This window comes from Diadema setosum, chromosome 14 (genome assembly GCF_964275005.1).
Source record: "Diadema setosum chromosome 14, eeDiaSeto1, whole genome shotgun sequence".
In the NCBI taxonomy this organism is placed as follows: domain Eukaryota; kingdom Metazoa; phylum Echinodermata; class Echinoidea; order Diadematoida; family Diadematidae; genus Diadema; species Diadema setosum.
In genome coordinates, this window is record NC_092698.1 from 30,813,438 (window position 1) to 30,828,981 (window position 15,544).

Below are 15,544 nucleotides of genomic sequence, written 5' to 3' on the forward strand. Positions count from 1 at the left end.
GGTCTTCATCCTTTTCGTTTTGTAAGTCAGCGATCATACTTGTTGAAATGCGCAAAGATTGCACAAATGTGTGAAGTTCGTTTTATTTGAAATCTGGCACGTGCAGATCAAATTTTTGCTTCCTGTTTCATGCAACGTCACTTTGGTAATATCATCTCTGTGACATTAAACACTGCACTTTCAGCCTGCTCCTTTTTAATGGAGCAGAAAGCCAGTGGGTTTTAGGCTGGCGGTCTGGGAAAGCGATGTGGTGTAATACCCATCTTGGAGGCTCACACGAAGTAGGTTAACCTTAAAAAAAATGACACCCGGGAAAGCCATCTCCTTGTCTTTTTCTTCTTCTTTTTTTATCCAGGTCGTGCAGCTACCTTTTAATTAAGTCCGCTGCCATTTTGGGTCATTTCTATCTGTGATCAGCTCAGGAGTGGATATGCCTTGATTTGTTGGAATGCACTGGACTGGATATACACAGATCAGCTCTGCCTATTACAATAGCAGGCATCCTTCTGCAGCGTGAGGCCACAAATCGAGCCTCAAAGAACGAAACGTGATTCCAGAGTTAGTCCGAAAGATGTTGTTCTATCTCGTTTTCAAAACCAGAGAGTACTTCAGTCCGTATTGACTGATTTCATAGCATTCATTTCATATGGCAGCCATTCTGCCTTGCAGGCAAAATATCTCATATATATACTGCAATTCCTTGACTTATCACTGCCCTTTTTCCATACACGCATCTCAACTGACATAGATACTTGGGTATTCTATAAGGCATAATGTAAAATTGTGGACTCCTATGGAAACTAGCTTTGCTGAAGGAACGTGTTCCATCCCATGATGTGGAAATAAATTGAAGTAAATTAAATAATTTGTATCATTAGGATTCATATCACACTGTGGCTATTTGTCATAATCTCAATGATTTTGGCTATTTGTCATAATCTCATTGATTTTATTTTACCATCTACTTTTGGACAATATTGAAATACCATAAATATGCTCTACCTAGGCTGCATTATTTTATCCCTTAGAAAGCTGCTAAACAGTAAAGACATGAGAGATTTCAATCATGACGTTGGGATTTAAAGGGTTTTTTGTCTTTGGTAGAAGTTACAAAAAAAAATATATCACAAGAAATTATTTTTATGCCCATAAACTGCAGTTCTACTAATGTTACACAAGAATTCCTTTTGGCTTCTCTTTCTCTTTTTTGGTGCACCATGAGCATTCAAAATTTAAATCAAAGATGTTTGAAACCACATGGGGACAGTTTATAGTGCCACTGTATAAATTTTACTGATGCTAATCATTGTATTTATTGTAAAACCATTTACAATTTTCAATCCAGTCTTGGCCACATTATCCAAGCATGGGGAAGCTTACTTGTCATAACTTTATACGGATTCATGAATGTGTGCGTGTGTGACTTTTTTTTTGGGGGGGGGGGGGAGAGTAGGACTGTACACTATAGGTGTCAATTTTGGCACCTCCACTAACAATTCTTGATGTGCTCTGCCAAGCGATTCTATCGAGCTAATAAATCATCATATATTTGCTGTAATGTAATTATCTCTCCCTCACTCTCGCACATGCCTCCAACATCCATCCACCTCTCATGCCGGTAAAGGCACATCGCTACATTGTTGCGTTCTCCAAATTGATCGCAGCTTATCCCGTCCGACACCACTGTGCCATCATCTGCGACTCACTTATCCAATTGATGAAATTTCCTGCGGAATGTGGCCCATTGCGGCAAGCATGACTCTCTGACAACTCCGCAAAAGGTCACGGCTATTTGGCCAAATTATATCTGCACGAGCTTCCAGCTGGAATGATCAACTGGCATCTGATTTCCACAAATACCACAGTAATGCAAATAATATGTTCATTGATTAGTTTCATATCATTTTCAAGGTATTTTTTACTCACTTTCTGCCACCCGCCCAGTCTCCCCTCCCCCCCCCCCCCCCCATCCAGTGCTCATTGTTTTCACCCCCATGCTTGCACAATTACCCAGACTTGACCTAGCCAGCTCAAACGTGACTTTGCACCAAGTACTGGATTCATCAAGACTGATTTAGCAATCTGGGACAAATATTTGGATTTTTTTTTTTGTTCCCCGCTCATGATTATTTGAGGGAAGAATAATGGCAAACTGTTTATTACTGATGATCAGTCACTCAACATCCAGAACACATAAATAAACTTGTGCCACATGTTCTCCATCCTAATACTCTCTGAATCTTTTATCTTCTCTCTCTCTTTCTCTATCTCTCTCCCTTCCTCCTCTCCCCCCCCCCCCCCATCTTCCTCTCCCTCCCCTTTGTTTCTTGAGATTGCCTTGAACACTGCTGACACATTTTTTTTTCTTTCTGTAACAAGAAAGGTCCATTTACTCACTGAGACATATTAGCTTGACTGCCCTAAATTTTATCTGGATCAATCTCCAATAAGCATTCATCAAATCCAAAGCTGACTTTTTATCTTTAATCATACCTCCATCTACTTGATATCATCTTTCTCCTCCTTATTCCCCTCCCCAACTCTCCTTCACTCTCCTTCTCCTTCTCTCTTTCTCTCTCTGTATCACTTACTAGTATTTTTGCATGCATTGGAGGTATATTTGTGAATAGTGTCAATGAATCAAAACGCCTCTTTTGCGTCTTCAGGGTTGTTGTGTTTTTTTTTTAATCAATCATACAGCTGTCATGGGCAATTTGATTACTCCACTTTGGCGCTCCCATCTTGTAATGAGAACCACACACATCCAGGGAGAAAATTACTGGTATCTATCCCTTTCCATTAAAAAAAAAAAAAAAAAAAAATCTTATTTTATATTCCCATTAGCTTTGTACTTACCCAAAGATGTTTCCAAGGCCATGGGCTAACACAATACACACAAATGAATGGCATGATATATGAAAGATTACAGCAAAAGCTATCCTCCATTGCAAAACAAGCTAACTCCATTCTTGCTAAGTTGAGATATTTGTGATTAAAGCTGCTAAAATACAAAGAAAATAGTAAGAAAATATAGGATGTTTTTAATCATAACTTCTAGAATGTTCCTTGTTGTGTCACAAGTGAGGTATTACCGGAAAAGTTTAATTTTGCTCTATCTGATGATGGACTTACTTTGAAATGTCTAAAATGATGCTTAGCTCATTTTGCAATAAAACTCTTCTTCTTGAACAATCAAACTCTTCATATTCAAAACTCAATGGATATGTAAAAACAAAAATGAGACTGGCATTCAATCACTTGAACAAAGGATATATATTTTCTGATTTCATGGCAAATTAGCCTTATTCTAACCTTGATTCTAAATTTCCATTCATTGTTTTCTAAACATGGCAAGTTTAGCAAAATATCTTGGCCATATCTTAGCTTCTAAAATACTACTCATTTTGAAAAATTGCGATATTTCACAAAATTCATATTTCTACAATGATTACAGCATTCTGCTGTTACCTTAATATAACTACTCTAGAATTGTAGTTTGTCTTGCAAAGTGACATCATGTTGCCAGATATTTACCTTTTGTAAAATATTTTTTTGTCATTTAGAAATTACATTAACCACTTCTCCCCTGACAACCTTTCAGAATATCCTTGCTAAAATGAGGCTGATGCTGCAAAAGATCTCTTTTGAACATTTTCCGAATCCAGGCTACACAAACAGAGTGAATATTGGCATAGAGATGACGATACTCCAGCAATGTTGGTGTGGCATCAGCAAACTTTGACTTTGGACATGATGTCCCCCATGAACCGGTGGTCAATCATGCCCCTTTTCTCTCCTTTGGAGACTTCAACAACTTGTAATGGAGCACACATTATAGGAGAGACATGGCCCACTTGCTAGCCACTCCGTTTACTCTCATTTTTGCCTACTGTAAAAGCTGGGCTTGCCAAAGTCACACGGCAAGGCATGCTCTAAAATCAATGAAATGTATGACCAAATTAAACATGAAAAAACCTTGGAAAATGATTATAAGATAAAAAAAACATAAAAAAAAATCAAAAAATAAGGCATTGTACCAACACCATGTTAAGAAAGGTAGTATCTCACTTTTTTTTTCTATCTTCATTCTTTCTCTTTACTATACAACCCATGTCTGTATATCCCTGAGGATGAGGTAGCAAAGTAATTCTAATACAGGAAAAAGGCAAACTCTGCACAGGTCTGCCTGCAACAATGCTCGGGAGAGCTGGAGCCGGGGAGAAAAAGCTCGACAGCAGAAGGTTGATTTTAGCGGTTGGTTGAATTCTTGACGTACAAAGAACATTTTCCTCGGCTTCTGAAGCAAATGATCCTCTTTTCTTCTTCGTTTTTCTATCTCTCTCTCTCCCCCTCCTAAAAGTTCTCTCAAATAAAGGAATGACTTACAGCTCTCTCTCTCTTCCTCTAAGAATGTCTATGTCTCTCTCCAATCTGAAAGTTCTTTTGATTCAATGAATGATCTGCCTTTCTATCCATCTTCTCTCTCTCTCATTCTACTTCTACCTCTGTTTCAGCTTTCATCTAAAAGTTCTTAGAAATGACTGCATGACCTTGCCCCTCAGTCCTCCCCCCCCCCCCTCTGTTCTTTCTCTCTCCCTTGCAATTTCTTCCCTCCCTCTTCCCTGCCACAAAAAAGAAAAAAAGAGAGAGAGAGACCTTCTAGAATGCAGAGCTCTTGGTTAAAAACCATCTTTTCAGTGGAATATGCTTGTGGGGCATATATTCTGCTTCTGCCTCGGTGAGCATTAAAGTCATTCCTACATTAGCATCGCCAATTAGAAAACCCGCGCCGTGCTAGGGGTGGGCAGTGACGAGGGGGAACTATCAAAACTGGCATTGTACCCAGCGGAGCTAACTGAATTTTGGCCTTTTCAAATTGAACAGATGCATAGGGCGCAAGCCGGAGGAGGGGTAGGGCTGAAATGGAAATGAGATTATATGCCAGACATGGGCAAAAGAAACAGGGAAGGGAAGAAATATTAAGATTCTTGCCATTTTTTCCCCCTTTCATCTTCAATGCCATTTCCAATTTAGGTATTTCAATGCCCCTGTTTTCTGCCTCGGTGCATTATATTCTTGCCACTTCCCACCTGACCTCGTCTCTCTGCTCTTTATGCTGAGCAAATGGCTTCTCTGTGTTCCCCATCCCTCTCCCATCTATCTATCCAGCCGTCTATCTTTCCATCTCTCAATCACTGAGGAGACATATCATTAAGGGGTATACACTGACCAAAAAAAAAAAAGAAGCAAACAAACCAGGACTGTAAAATGAAACATCACTTAGGAACACATTCCCCTTCTTCATTGTCAACTGCTACTCTTAATATATTCCACATTATTTACTTTGCTTTTAGTTAAGACAGATTGATTGTCTGCTATACACACCCGAAGACTCAGGATTCTTGACAATTCCCAAGCATTTTCAAGAACAAAACATAGAGATAGAGAACATAGAGATAGAGATCACAGAGATCTGAATCCTCAATCATGATATGCTTGTGTATGTACATTACTCACAGTAACACTAACAGAATGCACAGAAACTGTATACAATGACTACAGATTGGTCTATGTGTTCCCATATGCCAATTTGCCACTGACATTTTCAGCTAAAAACATAAATACCAGATCAATTGCAAACACAAATATGCTAATACAACAATGCATTAAATATAGCGTTTATCTGCCATTTTGACACATTTCATCTCATTAGCCAAGGATACACAGTTTCTACTTGACAGAGACAAATTCTTTACCTTTAATATTCACTCGTAACAAAAGAACAAATATTACAGTTCTTGTGCCTTTGATCACAAGGGCAGCTAATAGTGGTTACTGGTTACCCAAACAGAGGGATTACCTTATAAAAACAGCAAAGCACTTGATACCATTCATTTTCTGGGACAACAGTATGATTAGTGTTTCACATACACTTAGATTAGCGACTCTGCAGGATTCAAAGCCAATGACTCAATTTTCCAGCAAATACCACATGCTTGCTGTTTTCACTCATCCCAAGTGCAGTTGGCCCGAATCTGTGTCAGCTAACAGGCTCAATCAATACTCATGTTTACCTCCCCCGCCAAAGCCAATGCTATTGACATTCCTGACAAATGAGTAAACAATCCTGAATTGCATTACCAGCCAATTGAATTACAAGCACCACCCTAAAACCCTATCCTTCCCCCCCCCCCTTCCTCATCCTCCTCATCTCCCCTCTTTTCTGCCCCATGCCCAATCCCGCGGTTGCCCCTTTGGGTATTGTAAAGACTGTTATTCCATAACTCCCATTAGAAGCTGCTAAATCGACTGTGCCCGACATGCCCGTGTCTGCAGTGCATCTCAGCAGGGGGGAAGCAGCGGAGTGATGAGAACATGTGGAAGATACAGGTGCAGCTTGTTAGCCTGTGGATGGGACTACAGCTTACACAACTGTGGATTTTCTATCTAGGTGAGATATGAAACTACTACACAGTTTGGACAGTAAAGCAAACACATACCTTGTCATACAAAACAGGTCTAAAGTCTTGCTCACTTTGTATCACACACACACACACACACACACACAAAAAAAAACCTCTGAAATTTGTTATGCGATTCCATACCCAAGCCTTAATGTTTACCTTTATTTCGTACTTTGCAGTTCTAAACAAAAGCTAAAAACCATACAACCATGCAAATTGATGTAGTTTTAAAAATGTAAAGCTTAAGCAACCTACCAAACAAAGAAGAAATCAACACATTTTCAGGCTTCACTATACAAGCTTGCAAAACAGTCTTATTTATTCAAAAATTAATAGCAACAAAACAAAAGCAAAAACTGTTGTGAAACTGAAAGACAAGAAGTACAAGAAAAAAACTTGGAATAAAATGATGCAAGGTTATGACTGAGAAAGAAATTAAAATCATTACCATGTTTTTAAATCAACACTTTTTATGAATATCTGGAAATTTAAAAGAATTTTTTTTTCAATAACTTTTGAGAGCAGTATTTGCATGACATGCACTGTCAGTAAATGTCTCCTCCAACCTGGAATTGCTCATCATATGCCATTTCCTGTGATATCATCAGAGGTTTCATAAATTATGTCCAAAGTAACTTAAAAAGAGCTGACTGTTCTATCATGCTTGGTTCTATTATCTGATGGTAGTGAGAAGAGAGACAGAGAGAGAGAGAGAGAGAGAGAATGGAAGAGAGAAGAAGAGAGAAGGATGCAAAAGATCCAGGCATAAAGAAGATCAGAATAATTTGCGCTTATTCACTATGCCACGTTGCAAGACTTTCTCCAGCTAATGAATGCAACGCTAAATTTGCTCTGTCGTATGAGGTTATTTCACTCACATATCTCCCTGCGATGTCTCCATTAGACCACTATCACAACCAATTGTCCAGCCGAGGTAAAGCATGCCATAATGCACTGGATATTATCCATTCAAGCCTTGTGCCATTTTTATTCATTGCTAAAAAAAACAACAACAAGTAAATAGATACATTATTTTTTTCCTCTTTCCTCAAGTACACCTTGAGTAAATATCGCTGGCCAAATGTACCTAGAAAAGGTTTGGAGTACTTTGTCAGGCTTACAGTCATATTTCAGAGTTTAAATCCTTCTAAAAATGTCCTTGACATTCGAGTGGAGCTTAAGTATGTCACCAAGCAGAAATATGTCATGCACACCCTTTTTTTTATTTACTAGCAGCAATGAAAGTCATTTTGCTCCTAGCTGCAGTAATATGGCTAATGCATCTTTCTTCTATAAGAAAGGTTGAATGCCATTGATTAAACACAGTGTGACTCTGATCTCTAATTTTATGTCATATCTTTTTTTTTTCAACACCAACACTGTGGTACATGTACTTGGATATTATTCCTGTGAATCCATAATGGTGCAGAATTAAAAGTCATTTGATACTGTAGATATATTTTGAATCATTGGCTTGAACTTCTTTAAAAGGAAGTTTAGTGAAGGTACATGTGTATTTAAGCAACTAAAAGACTACTGAGATGATACTATCCTGACTTCATCTTGATTTGCACATATGACTGTGATGGAAGTGACTGTTTGGTGAAAATATGTGAAACTTAAAAATGTTAGAACCTTCCAATCATTTGTCCAATTTATATGACACATTCACTGTTAAGTTGTTGTTTCTTTTTTTTTTCATTTAACTCTATTCACTAAAGTCAAACTTGTCCCTGGATTGGAGTTTCCTCTTTAAGAGCACGTTCAGTCCTGCTGAGCTGGGAAAAGATTACCTCATTGAGTTCGTCAAACGTGTCACAAATTTGTCACATTTACACACTCAAAAATCTGAAAACGCTGTACCAGTTCCAGTTCACAGTCTCAGCTCCCACTCATCCTCCCCTCCGATAATCAATGATCCCTTGCTGGTTCTACGTCTCCAGATTGTCTTTGCGCCAAGGGTTAAACAGAATTCATTGATCCGCGCCGGCGCTTCCTGCATACTTCAACGGGTTTCATTACCTCAATATTGATTTCCATTCAAAATGTTTGCAGTAGAAGCCATGGGTTGGTGAGGTTACCAGAAAGAAAGTGGAGAGAGAAGAGGGGGCAACCATGGCGAAAAGCTTTCCCAGTGGGAACAGTCTCGGAAAGAGGCACTACCCCACTAAGCTGTAGGATTGAGTGAGCGCTTGATGGCACCACAAGAAAGCCAGCCCTTTCTCCGTCCCACCTCCAAGTGTGAAAGATCACTCCCTAAAAATGTCAATTGATTACCCAAAGTCTATTCACACCGTTTTTCTCACTCATAATGAAGAAAGAACACAGCCACAGTAAATGATGCAGCAATCATAAAGTGTATCAAACTTCAGCAACTGCACTCTCACACTAAAGTAACACAACGTTTTTTCCGGGTTGGAAGTTTATGTGTGTTAACTTAGATGAAACTAGACCATGGTTCCTTTGTGACCTAAAGTCGTAAACACTGAAAACCTCTTTAGTCTCCGACAAGGAGACTGCTCTCACAAGAATGGCAAACATCACTGGATTAAAGGCATCCATCCACACTTTAAAATAGACGTGTCCACTGCAGCCAACTAGCATGCCACGAATAGCACAGATCCTTATTCACGTTCTGGTATGTGTAATGGGCTATAACAGACTGTCAATATTGAATTACTTGTTGAATGACATTACAAAGACATAATTTACAAACATGTAGATGTCTCAAAAAAAAAAAAAAACCTGTAAAATTCACTATCAAGTGCAAAAATGCTATTTCATTTCCTTGGTAAACCAGAAAGGTGAAACAGTTCACCTCCTTAGGTAAACTGTCTCACACATTACAACATGCACTTGACATGAGCATGACAATTTCTCCATTTGTCTTCAAAGCCTTCCCTCCCAAGACACTGTTTGCTCTCTCGCACAAGATGTGGGTACTGATCAATTCTTGTTTGACCAACAGTATTGTCTTAGTAATTAACATGAGATTGAAACAACTTTTACCGCAAATATTTCCCCCGCTAATTGATTTGGCAAACAAGAGCACTTCAGCAGCAATTGCTTGTACCATTAATCACAAGCGGATTCTCTGCACAATTCATCAATCAAGTTGGGAATAGGTTTGATGTGAAGAAAACTACTTTCTCCCTCCGGACAGTTTGCAGGCACATAAATCCTCCCAATAGGAAAATCAGGGTTAAATGTTTTATAACATAACGAGCATGAGATGAAACTGGCCCTGAAGATACTGTTAAGAGATCGAGAGAGCACAGTGATGAAAATTCTTTGTATTGTCCTATCAGGACTGCATCTTGTGACGCAACGTCATATCCAGCACATAGATTGCTGCAAATTGTGTAGCGTATGTGCAGGTTTTAACATCAATCACATAGGTCTGGATGGGATTTGGAGTTTGCTTTAATGTGGGTTGTTTTTTTTTCTAGTCTTAAGACTTCTAAGAATGTTTATATTTTGCTTCAATTTTCAATGCATGAAAAAAAGGTGATAAAAGGACTGAAATAATTTGTCAACTGATATCTGAAAATATATATAAACATCTGTATGCTCACATGGCTGACAAGAACATTAGTACATGAGGCTTTCACACAAGGATGTAATTCTGTCAATTTGCATTGGCATGGTCACAACACGCCCCTAATGCATTGATGTGACGACAGCGCATTGTCCCATTTACCACAATTCCTATCTTATTCACACAGATAATCAGCTTCTGTCTAATGATCAGTAAGTACGGATAGATACTGCATAAGCCATGGGAAATAAGATGAAATGGGTGAAACTTGGAATTTCATGATTTTTGCAAAGTAGTCATAAGTTACTTACCACTACATATGATGAAACTACTTCCTCGACATGCTCACTTAAAACACTTGTTGACCTCATACATAACATTTTCATTTAAAACAAAAAATACTCAAAAAACCTGTCCCAAAACCATTATGTAATGATGAGCATTCTGCATCTCATCCATATATCTTAACACTTCGGATTTAATCAAACCTTATCCTCTATGTACATACTTTTATATCTGTATATACTTTTTTTTTACTAATAACTGTGACTTACTACCAGAATACCCTGTAATTTTCCCATCTGAACTCTCTTTCTCCACAGTTCTCCATCCCCCAAAGTTAATGATTCAATATTGGTAATCACTCTTTGCCTTAGGGGGGCCAAAAATGCTCACTTGCGGCACGCAGACTCCATCACCTTCCGCTACACTTCCATCAATTCTGTTTGCCATTTCCAGAGATGCCAACCACAGTATAGGTAGAGAAAGGACAAGCAGGATGTTATGCTTTTTTTTTAAAGAAGTTTGGGTCAAAAATAAGCTAGATGATTGACTCCCGTGACCTTCTCAGCAACCGATCATCGGCCGGCAAATCCTGAGTATCCTGACTTTTTTGGGGTGAAATTGCATACTTATATGACTCGCGGCCATATCATGAGATGCACCTGGCATTGCTATGAGAGGATAAGAGGCATATCCCCTCTGAAGACATGCGTGCTAATTTGGGGGGCGAGGGGGGAGGGTAGGTATCGTCAGCAGTAAACTAGTATCCTCATGGAAGACTGTCTGCTGACATCCAAATTTGGTGATTGCCATCAGATTTAGAGAGTGTGTAGTTATCTCTATCGACTGGTATTATTATACTCTGTGATGACAACTTGTAATGCAGTATCATCCAATTTCTCTCTCATTTCCTTGACAGACATGAATACATCGTAAACCAGAACTGAAAAGTCAGATGCAATTGTGCAGTTTTACTAGGATTTAAGTGTTGAGTTTACGATTTTAGTAGACATCTATTGGGAAAATGATATGGGTCAAATTTGTATTTCTCACTAGTTTCTCAATAACATATATTGCCATTCAGACATTAATGTGCTGTATATCTCTTTATCCTGAATATTTCTAAATGGTACATTTAGCCTACACTTGCACTATTCAACATTATGCCTTGCTGCAGCAACAGCTTCTTCATTTGTGTATCATGAAGTGAATATGAAATGCAAATGTCAGATGTTGGGAGATAATCTATGAGATACATTCATCTGCAAGTCTAAAACCCTGTTTGAATAGACCTTACCCCGACAACTTCGGGACAACGTCCAGAGAACAAAATTCCACGCCATAAATTAGGCAATAAAACCACAGGAGAGAGCAAGTTTTAACAGACACACACCAAAAACCTTCTCAAAAAACTTCCCCACCATTCATATGCACGAAGGTGATGTGGTAACTATCCATGCACGTGATCCGCAAGCGGTGTGTCATTATTCTGTTTGGACTATTGCATGTGAGTGTTGAGTGTATCAAAGGAATATTGCCACGAGAGCCTTTCACGGGTTGTCAGGGTAATGTCAGGGCAATGTCTGGATAATCTTGGGGTAGTTACCCTAGTTGGCTAGGGTAGAATTTGGCAAAAGTTACTGCCACAACATCTGAGTAACATCTTGTGGGGTATGTTTTAACAGGCAGGTTGAAAAAAAAAAAGATTACCTGGACTTTGTCAGGGAAATTATGGTTTTAAAGGCTCTGTGAAAACAGGGCTTTGATGAAAGTGTGTATCATCCTGCAGTGGTGGATCCAGAGGGCCCCCCCCCCCCTCCCCCTTCATTTGTTGTTTAAAAACAAAATAAAGAGAAAAAATGAGATGAAACCCGGAAGTAGCACGAGAAATATTGTTTGCGCCCCCCCCCCTTTACGAAATTCCTGGATCCCCCTCTGATCTTGTAAGAATCAAAAGGAGGAGTATGGGGATCTAGTGTAAGCAGATGGTGTATTTCCAGTACGGCCTTGGGTTGAGATGATTTCTCCTGTGGAAACATGTTGCTCCTCCAAGGAGCACATCACTGAGGTAAAGTGTCAGGAGCAACAGTGGGAATGTGAAAAACATTTCCAAATAAAAAAAAGCAACTCTAGCTGCCACTTCTTATTCACTGACCCTTGATCAAAGAAGCTAGGGTGAGAGATAGAGAAAGAAAGAAAAAGATTGGAGACCCAGGTTGTCTCCCCCCACATCCTCCCCCCCCCCTCAACTCGAGCACTGTGAGCTCTCACTATTGCAAGTGTGGCGGTATCCATGACAACAGGCTATGCCATCGACGAAATCTGATCTCATCATAAAAAATGTAGAGAAAACAGAATCTTGCGGCTGACTTGTCACATAGTATGGAGAGGGAGGGAGGGGAGCGAGAAGAAAGTTCTGCGGCCACAAACAGAATGCACTAGACAATCTGACCAAATGACTGGACGGCCAGTCTGCATCCAAAAGATGACCGGCAAAGTGCATTTCACTTTAACAAATGCATGTGGCGAGGTGTGTATTACTTACTTTTTTTTTCACGGGTATGCCGACACTTGAACAATCCTCACTTGCAAGCATATTTCCTGTACACAATGGAAGCATCACATGAAGGGGGAAAAAATGCTTCCTTTTTTTTTGTGTAAAGTTAGCACTTCTCTCTCCTCCCCCCATCGAACCTTTTTGGGGAGCTAGGGAATTGAAGCCATGAGACCTTTTGCGCTAATGGCAGTGGCCTACAGTTATATGCAAAAGAGGAAAAAGGAAGGGGAGGAGGGAAGATATAGAAGTGGTCTCTTTATCATGGTTATTAAAAGTGATCAAAAATTGATATATGTGCATATATATATATATATATATATAGACAGATAGATAGATAGATAGATAGATATAGATAGATAGATAGATATAATACAGTACATTCATAACTATTTTCATGCAAACCTATACACATGATATATCACATATTATACACATAAGCATTGACATTTTGCCAGTTTATCTTTTAATACTGAATTGAAGTTGTTTTGTTTTTCCATACCAATTCCACAACATGCTCTGAATGTTGATGGTCAAGCGAGCTTCATTTCTCTGTTTCACCGTGTTTGAAGCTGCTGTGAATTTGATGATCCATCAGCGATGCCGTTCTGACTTTTAATGCTTTGCCAGATGAAACTTCAATGAATATTGGGAGGGAGGTTGGATGACACAATGTGCTAGGCACATCATTTAACAATGCCAAATCATAAGTGTAGAAATAATTGTTCCACTTTTCAAATTCAGCAGGCACAGGCAAAAAAAAAAAAATTGCACATTGTTGGGAGAGATATGCATTTCATTCAGGTTCAATATGCAGAGCCAAGATGGAGGAGATTGCCTAAATTCATTGATGAGCTTACACATGTCATCATCATTTACCTACATCATCAATTTTGAAGACCAAATTTGTGGTGTCAGTCTTCATGACAGGCTATGAATGTATTCATTATAAACTGCTCCATGCAATTAAGTGTGTTTCATACCTATGAATAAAAAGGCAAAACCTTCCACATAAAAAAAAAAAAAAATCTCTTTTTGAAGAGAAATAACATAGCAAACTGGTAAGTGTTAATAATATCATCTGAAATTTCAAAAGAAAAAAAAAACTGTAAGAAGTAGAAATGACATTACATCTTCAAATTTAAAAAAAAAAAATCATAATTGGAGATAATGGCAGAAATGACCCAATATTGTTACCTTGTAAGGTTCATATTTAAAATTGTGAAGTGAATGTCGTGATCTATATATAACACAAGCTTTCAGTTTCAGCAGTAATTCAAGCAGATGTAAACATTTGCCATAATGCTCTGCTCGTGGGATGTTACGCATTATAACCTTTACGGGAGAATAGAAGACTTAAATCACCTCACTCCAACTTGTCTGTTACAGTAAGCATGATATCCTTGTATCAAACTGAATTGATATGTGTGGATTGTGGAATTTCGGGACCAGATATATAGATATAATATTCCTCAGGATCACCTGACATCATCAAAGTAAACTGATGCCAGTGACAGGTCAGTGGGGCAACCTCACCTCCATTGCCATGGTAACCGAATAGTGGCAGTATTCTCAACAGCTCCTGCATGTCCACAGTTTAGGTCAATAGTTTGACCATTCATAATTGTCAGGCTTACAGGGTGATGTACCCAATAATCCACAGATGATTTGAACGATTGCTATTATGATAATGATACAGATTTTTGTGTGTGTGTGTGATAGTCCTCAGTTTCAAAAATTTGAGATCATGAATTCCATTTTTATGATCATTCCCATGTTTTCAAGGTCACAATGTCTTTATCATTATCATTATCAAAATTATCATCAGTACCATAAAAATTATCATCAGTACCATATATTGCAGTAATGATAATGACCTCAATGATTTCTGACTGTATATGTATCATATATATGCTGGTTTTTGTTGCAAAAGGCTCCTTTCAAGCATAAAACTATGAAAACTTTTGTTGTCTTTTTTCACTGTATGTTCTACACATATCCTCTGAATGACAAGAACTTCACCTGCAATATTTCTGAAAGACCAGATAAAACATTTTGACTATTGTGTGTAATATCTAGTCATAATCACTCTTGGTGGTTTGGATCTGTTGTGATGTTGCCACTGATGAATACAGGAAGGTTTCTTCTGACATAATTTGTTGTGTCCGCATTCAATGATCTTCTTCCAATGCCACTGTGGCAAGTATATACCTGCAGATATAATTTGGGGATTAACCATGATTGCCCAGAGGGTGCTCTCATCTGCATGTATGCGCGACTCCCATAGCAAGATCCGGCTTAGTCAGTCTGTGGGGCCTCTGACGTCTTGTCGGGATCTGACCACATGTCGCCAGGCCTCCATTCAGAGATGAAGAGGGGCAGGGGAAAAAAAAAATCATGGCCGTCCATTTACCAAGGGGGCAATGAGGAAGGGCCGCAAATACAACTGCTCCATGCGTTTCTGTGCGGGGTGGCCACGGTGCAGTGGTGCACCTCCCGCGTACAGCACCAAACCGAATAATAGCACTATTGATTTTCTGCCCTTGCCTTTGAAAGCTAAATAGACGCTTGGTCAGCATTTCTCCAAGCTCCGTGATAAAATAGAATAGTCGACAGAGTTGCAGACTCGCTTTCACTTGCACGCGGACACTCTACCAGTCCTCTACTTTCAATAAAGGAATTAGTAGTATTGATGTGTTTCGCCTG

The 15,544-nt window shown here is 39.0% G+C and overlaps 1 protein-coding gene across 2 annotated transcripts in view; it reads right to left on the reverse strand.

The window, feature by feature from the left end:
* LOC140238371 (protein couch potato-like) overlaps positions 1 to 15,544 on the reverse strand; it is a 127,398-nt gene that overhangs the window by 64,845 nt on the left and 47,009 nt on the right. The gene's annotated exons all lie outside the window — the stretch shown is intronic.